This window comes from Equus asinus, chromosome 2, assembly GCF_041296235.1.
Source record: "Equus asinus isolate D_3611 breed Donkey chromosome 2, EquAss-T2T_v2, whole genome shotgun sequence".
NCBI classification, from domain to species: domain Eukaryota; kingdom Metazoa; phylum Chordata; class Mammalia; order Perissodactyla; family Equidae; genus Equus; species Equus asinus.
Window position 1 is genome coordinate 131,129,666 of NC_091791.1, and position 8,027 is coordinate 131,137,692.

At 40.9% G+C, this 8,027-nt stretch overlaps 1 non-coding gene across 1 annotated transcript; it reads left to right on the forward strand.

Annotated features, from left to right (window-relative positions):
• The first annotated feature begins 6,060 nt into the window (after positions 1-6,060).
• On the forward strand, positions 6,061-6,167 carry LOC123283590 (U6 spliceosomal RNA). Its single transcript, XR_006524271.1, has one exon. It is a non-coding gene; the product is annotated as a U6 spliceosomal RNA (small nuclear RNA).
• The last annotated feature ends 1,860 nt before the right edge of the window (positions 6,168-8,027 follow it).

The following is an 8,027-nucleotide window of genomic DNA, read 5'->3' on the forward strand; positions in this document are numbered from 1 at the left end:
GCAGGATTCGTTCCAGTTTTATCCTTTTCCATGTTTCTAACTCCTTCCTCTGACAGGGAGAAACCTGACTCCAATCATCCTTAATATGTTTAGTTGTCTGGTATGTAAACATGTTTGCGTAGCTGCCACCAACCCCTCCCTCATGTAAAATTCCCGTTCAGGTCTTGATTTCTCACATTGGACCAGCACATTTCATGGACACCCTTCTCACCCTGCTGGGGCTCTCACACCTGATGCCTGGCTGGCCATCTACATGGATGCCCTCTTTTCCCCTCTCAGGCCCTGAAACCCGACTCTGGGCCTCCCCAAAGCCCCCAAGTGAATGCCTTCTCCATCCTGCTCAGGCTCTGACACCCCATGACAGCCCTTCGCCTCTCTACAGGGACATCCTCCTCCACTTGCTTGGGCTCTGAGTCTCCAGGATGGGCCACCCTCACTTGTGAATGCATTTCTTATGCCAACCTGTCCCTCCCCTGCCTTCGCACCCTGTGCTGGGCAGCTCTCCTATGCAATGCCCTCCTCATGTTGTTCTGGCTCCTACCCTGTGCCCTGGGCCACGCTCTGCATGGATGCCCTCCTCATCCTGGCAGACATGGTGATAAAAGCAGATCACCTTGGTCGAGTTGGAGCTGGTCTATGTCCAGTTTGCGTATACCCCTAGAGCAGAGCCTGTTCATGGGTCTCAATGGAAGGACGTAGGTTTTACTTTGATGAATTTTAAACTCCTACATCTATCTCCTCATAGATGTGAGACCACCAAAATCTCTGCTTAGCGTTTTAGATCCTTAGCAACTTTCTGTTCATTCTCTTGGAATCTCATGTGCTCAACTTAGGGGTCAACAAATGTCGAGAGGGGATTATAAATAGAATTTCAGGCGCACTTCTTTGTATTTCCTTTTTTCGAGGAACTTGACCTCTCACATCCTGGCTACCTAGGCAGCCCTGAACTCTGATTTTGTCTCCCTAGTTCAGTAAACTTGCTGCAGGTTCCACGCTGCTGCTTTCTCGCCAGTCTCCATGGCCAAGACCATGAATTGGCAACCACCAGAGGGGGAAAAGTTACTGAAAATGTACATCATAATCAGTGCACTTCTCTTTGCTTGAAGATACTTATCTTTCAAGTCCTTGCTGTCTACTCACTCTCCAATGCAGCTTTTTAAAATCTAGTTTTCATACTGGTTCTCAGGAGGAGAATACATCTGAAACCAACTACTTGGCCATAGCAAGAAGCAGATGTCTACATTTGATTTTTTGTTTTTGTTTCTCATTAAATGTTCCGTTGAGTTGGTAAGTCAATAGGTTCTCAGTGTGATTTAGGGGGAGTGGGTAGGATTGGAGTGTGTGTAGACAACCATCCTTCTAGAGTAATTGTCTATTTAGGTGCTAGAAGAAATTAGGCGCATTCTGTTCCTCTCTAGAAAAAGGTAACATGAAACCAGCCCTCCTATCAGATGAGGGTTCCCTGTGCCCTGAAGGACTCAGATGTGAGTGGAAACTGTTTTGTTTAGTAGATAGCCCATTTATTCCTTTCATCAACTCTATAGAATAAAATATAGAAATTTCAAACCAGTGTTACAAAAATTAGAGCGTATTTTAAATGCTTATATGTAACAAATGCGGTCTTTCTAAAAATAAAAAACATACAATTCTTTACATTTTGTTATTTACCAGATACATATACGAATTTTAAGAGAGCCAGCCCTGATGGCCTAGTCGTTAAAGTTTGGCATGCTCCACTCCGGGGGCCTGGGTTCAGTTCCTGGGCGTGGAACCATACCGCTCATCTGTCAGTAGCCATGCTGTGGCAGCGGCTCACATAGAAGAAGTAGAAGGACCTGCAACTATGTACTGGGGCTTTGGGGAGGAAAAAATAAGAGAAAGATTGGCAACAGATGTTAGCTCAGAGCAAATCTTTCCCAGCAAAAAAAAAGAAGAAAAAGAATTATAAGAATATTAATTAACAGTGCACTATCAGCACTGGTGTCCAGTACAGGCCATAAGTTTGAAGTTGTAAGAAAAACAACTTTTTCCTCCGTTCTTTCAGTGTACCTTATAAATAGAGATATAACCTCATTGTGATATAACATCCACATTCTACATGTGAATGTTATTCTGTGAAATGTGAGTCCCTGGCCATGACAGGTTCCAACTGGGAAAACTATCCCAAAGGAACAGAGGTTAAATAGAAGCCTTGATGGTGGACTTGCCCCTAGGCATAAACTCAGAAGGAAGAAGATTAAGGTACAAAAAATTACCAGCTTTAAAAGTGTTTCACTAGGTTGTCTTCACACTGGAACTCATGAAGGTAATTAAATTAGTTTCTGTGTCTCATTACAAGCCATCCCAATTACTGCAGGACAGTGTGGCCTGGGAGGGAGGGCATAGACTCCGGGTAGGACCAGGATCTAAACCCCAGCCCCACCCACTGTCCACTAACCGTGTGGCCTTGGGCAGTCGTTTAACCTACATGGCGCTGTTTCCCCCCAAATAAAGAGAGATTGATGCCCATCATCCAGAGTTGTGAGAATCAAATGAGACAATGGGACATGAAAGCGCCTGGTAAATAGTAGTTGCCTTTTTAGCGACTATTTTCAAAGATGGCTTAAGATTTTGTTAATGATGGCTAAAACTGTGTGAACACTATGTTTGTATTATCCGTTCCATGTATAGAACACTCTCCTTTTCCACAATGGCTGGCAAAAATTTAATTCAGTAATCTAGTTGGGTGAGAATAGTTGTATATAACTTACATATATTAATAGTTTTCATGAGCATGAAATGATAAAGCTCTAGAAGCCTCTTTAGGATGATCCTGGTTGGATCTCCTCATTTCATAGATGAGGAAGCTGAGACCCAGGAGGTGAAGGGCCTTGCCCTAGGTATCTTTGGTTACTGGCAGAGCCAGACTGGCATGTGGGGAACCAGACTCCTGACCTCTCTCCTCCCACTGTGTCCACACTGCTCATGTCTACCTGGAGGCCCAGGATCATCACTGGCACTTGGTCTCTTCTGCCTCATTCTAATGACCACAGCAAGTCACACAGCCAGCCCAGATTCAAGGCTGGGGAAATAGGGTCCACCTCCTGGTAGAAGGAGCTGTAAAGTCACGTTGCAACAGGCATGGATACAGGACAGAGGGAAGAACTAAGGATAATTTTGCAATAATCTACCACAAAATGCAAATGCCTTCCATGGCTCTGATCTTTGCTCTGGATAAAAGCAGCCAAGGCTGTCACACACTTTTTCTAAGAACAAGCATTATGCATGTCTTTAGACTTTCTAGACGTCTCTAACTGTGGAGAAGCCATGGGAAAGCAGTTCTGTGAGTGTCTATGAGGGCCTGCTGCGGGCTCAGCCCCATGTGGGGTGCTGAGACAAGTACAGAGAGGCAGCAGCCTGCAGGACTCAGTGACCTGGCTCTGCAGGCTCGCAAGCAAGGTAAGAGACACATGGGGACAATCATGAGACCCTGAACGCTGGTGGACGACCAGGGACTCAACGTGGGCAGAAGGAGGTGAGAGCAGCTTGCCGACAGTCAGGACAGCAAAGCTTCCTTCAAAGAAACGAAATTTACACCAGATAGGGAATGGCAGACAGGACTTAACTAGCCAGACGGAGGGAGAGAATGTCTTAGCTGAGGGAAATGACGTGATAGAAAGCGCAACATCGGGGTGAGCTGGGTTCCTGAGGGGAGGTGGACGGCTTTCAAGGTGGAAAGACAGGATTAGGCCAGATAATAGAAACCTTCCATCAAAGTGGCTGGGACACAACGAGGTGGCAGAGCTGCCGCTACAGAAGGGTCTGTGTGGAAGGGATGCAGGGACATGGAAAAGGAGGACAGATCCAGTTGTGTCTGTGAGGCGGGGCTGAGACAACTTCCACAGCAGAGAAAACAGAGAGAAGCCTTCTCTGCCAACCCAGGTACTCGGGGAAAAGAACTTGGGGTGAGGTCTGGGCAGTGGGAACCTAAAAGGAAAAATGCTAAGGCTGGTTTGAAGGGAGAATCGGCAGGATTGGGAACGTTTGTGTCCCTTGCCTTCAGACTCACGGCAAACTGTGTTACAGGCTAATTCAATGTTTAATGATTTTGAACGCATATGCGTAAAACTGGAGGCTCTTTTTTCCCCCACTGTTATCTCCACTCTTCTATGCTAAATGAAAAATGTTAGTCATCTGGTATGTAAACAGAATTTTTCAGCTTATTTTCTCATCCCTGAAAACAATTCTGGTGCAAAAGCAAACCAAAAGTGTGTATAAGGAAAGTTCACTTTTGAAAATTTTATGTTTGATACTGCTCACCTGTAGTACTTAAAACCAATTCTATTTAGACTCAGTATTTCAGTATTTCTATTCTAGACCTGCACTGTCCAACATATGAGGCACTCCTGAGTGTATGGAATGTGGCCAGTCCAAATTGAAATGCGCTGAACGTGTAAATTAGATCCTGGATTTTAAAGCCAGTGCAAGAAAAGAATTTAAAATATCTCTTTAATATTTTTATATTGATTCCTTATTGAAATGATAATGTTTTGGATATCTTGGGTTAAATCAAATAGTTTATTAAAATTAGTTTTACCTATTTAATTTTTTAACATGACTATTAGAAAATGTAAAATTATATATAGGCTCACATCTGTGGCTTGCATTATATTTCTATTGGACAGTGCTATTTTAAAAGCCCATTTCATCTAGAAATATTATGTTATGGAGCAGCCCATTCTGCAGTTAATGACACTAACAGGTGGAAGGGTTTTGCATACCCAATGAAATGAAAAACTGTTCCACACATTTCTGTTTTCTTCCAGGCTGAATCTGTGATTTAGCGATAAATCATACAATTATCTTGAAGCACATGCTATATTCCGTGCTTTCAAGGACAGCCATTTATGTGATTATGATTTCTTTTCCCATAGGAGAGGGAATATGAAAAAGGTTTGTGATAAAGTTTTCCATTCATTAAAAAATTTTAACAATAAATATTTCAGACGATCACTAAAGCATGATAAATAATGTGCCTGCATCATTTTAGCATCAAGTTACAAAATCTATATGCAGCCAGCAGTAGGCCCTTACTGAACAGGTGTGGTATTTTGTTGTTTAATTAGGTCTCTCAAGTGTCTTTTAATCTATAGCAGTCTCCTTGCTGCTGGGGCTTCTTTTCATTTGTTTCATGGCAATAACTATTTGAAGATTTCAGGTGAATTGCTTTGTAGAATATCCTACATGGTGTGCTTTCACTTGTCCCACTATCCCCTGAATTCCTGGAAAATGGGATCAGGTCTAGAGAGTTTAATTATGTTCAGGGCACACATTTTAGTAAGAATACTTAATAGTTGATGTTGTGTACTTAACAATGCATCAAATTAGGAAGCACATACATCAAGTTTTTCTATGATTTGTGATGTTGAATTTGATCACTTGTTTAAAGTAGTGATTGCCAGATTTTTCCATTGCAAAGATATGTTTCCATTTGCAATTAATAAGTAATCTAGGGGATGATACCATGTGAATATTTGGTTTCCTAATAATTGTTCACTTAATGGCTGTAGCATCCATTACGAGTCCTTGCTTGGACCAATTATTTCATTAGGAGTTGCCAGATGGTGATTTCTAAATTCAATAATTCCTTTTATATCTATTAGCTAGCACTCTTCTATAAAGAATCACTTTTTTCTCTTTCTCTCCTTTTTATTACCATGAATTCATAGATTGTTATTTACGCAATATATTATAATCAAGTATAGTCATTACTCATTTTGATGCCCAAATTGTCCCAAATTTGGCCAGTGTCCTTTAGAAAAACTCCATCATTTTTCGAGCACTTCCTTGCTCTCCGGCACAATGAAATGTTCCAAGCTCACCTTGTACTTTCTCTACCCTAGATTGGGTCTCCTTTAGTGAAGAAAGATATTTAGAAGCCAAGATCTGGACATTTAGATGTGCTCAGTGCTACTAGGGTCTCTCAATGAACAGTTTTCTTTAATTGAGATATAATTCATATACTATAAAATTCACCCTTTAAAAGCCAACAATTCAAAATGCAAATCAAAACCACAATGAGTGCTCACTTTGGCAGCACATATACTAAAACCAGAATGATACACAGGAGATTAGAATGGCTCCTGTGCAAGGATGCCACATAAATTTGTGGAGTGTAAAAAAAAATCCATAATGAGATACCATTTCACACCTCTTAAGATGGCTATCATAAAAATTTTTTTTTTAAACAGAAAATAACTAAGTGTTGATGAGGATGTGGAGTAACTGGAACTCTTGTGCATTGCTGGTGGGAATGTAAAATGGCGCAGCCACTATGAAAAACAGTATAGCAGTTCCTCAAAAACTTAAAAATAGAATTTCCATATGACACAGCAATTCCATTCCTAAGTACATACCAAAAAATGTTGAAAACAGGGCCTTGTAAAGATATTTGAACACCTATGTTTATAGCAGCATTATTCACAATACCAAAAGGTGGAAGCTACCTAAGTGTCTATGAACAGATGAATGGATAAACAAAATGTGGTATATACATACAGTGGAATATTATTTTCCCTTAAAAAGGAGGGAAATTCTGACACATGCTCCAGCATGGAAGAACCTTGACATTATGCTCAGTGAAATAAGCCAGTCACAAAGAGAGAGTATGAGTCCACTTACATGAGGTACCTAGAGAAGTCAAATTCATAGAGACACAAAGTAGAGTGGTGGTTGCCAAGGGCTGGGGAGAGGAGGTAATGCGGTTTTGCTGTTTAATGGGGTATGGAGTTTCAGTTTTGCAAGATGGAAAGAGTTCTGGAAATGGATGGTGGTAATGATTGCTCAACAATGTAAATGTGCTTAATGCCACTGAACCATACACTTAAAAATTGTTGAAATGACAAATTTTATGTATCTTTACCACAATTTTTAAAAAGTGTACAATTCAATGATTTTTACTGTATTCCCAGAGTTGAACAACCATCACCACTATCTAATTTTAGAACATTTTTATCACCCCGAAAAGAAACTTGGTATTAGCAATTACTCTCCAGTCTCCTTTTCCCTCCACTCCCTAATCTACTTTCTATCTTTATATATTTGCCTATTCTGGACATTTCATATACATAAAATCATAAAGTATGTGGCCTTTGTGAGTTTCATTTAGCATAATATTTTCAAGTTTCATCCATATTGTAATATGTAGCAGTACTTAATTTCTTTGCATGGCCAAATAATATTCCATTGTATGCATATACCATATTTGCTTATTCTCTCATTAGTAGGTTGATATTTGGATTGTTCCCATCTTTCGGCTATTAAGAGTAATGCTGCCCTGAATAATAGTGTCCAAGTTTTTGTGTGAACAAATATTTACATTTTTCTTGAGTATGTCCCTAGGAGTGGAATTGCTGGGCTATACGCTAACTCTGTTTAACTTTTTGAGGCACTGCCAGACTCTTTACCACTGCGGCTGTACCGTTTTACATTCCTATCAGTGTATGAGGGTTTCAGGTAAACAGTTTTGGAATGTTGTCATTTTCTAAACTTTTTAAAAAGATTGTATAACTTGGTTTAAATCATTTGGCTTTGTGTTTTTTTTTCTTTTGCAAATTTTTAATAAAATAAGCTGAGGATGCCACACGTGAAAAATGAACTATTTTAATAATAAAATGTATAATATAACCTCTGTTGCCTATAATCCAGATTATATTTCTATTCAACCCTAACCTGTGGCTCTTGATTACTTGTCCGACTCTGGCAGGTAAGTATGGGGATGATTCTCAGATAGACCTGGCACGTGGCGCTGGGGACACTTTTTCAGCTCTCAGCATCACTCCTACCCCTCCTCCGCAATGCAGCGCAGCAGGGAACTACATTTCCCAGAATGCCCCACCCCCACCGCAGGTTGGAGTTTGCATGAAAGGAATTTGGGGGAAATTTGGAAGGCAGACGGGAAAAGGAATCTGTTATTCTCCAGAGGTGGTGACAGCCAGATGCTGCACAGATGTGAAAGTAACCGAGGCTTCCCGGCAAGCTCTCAGGAG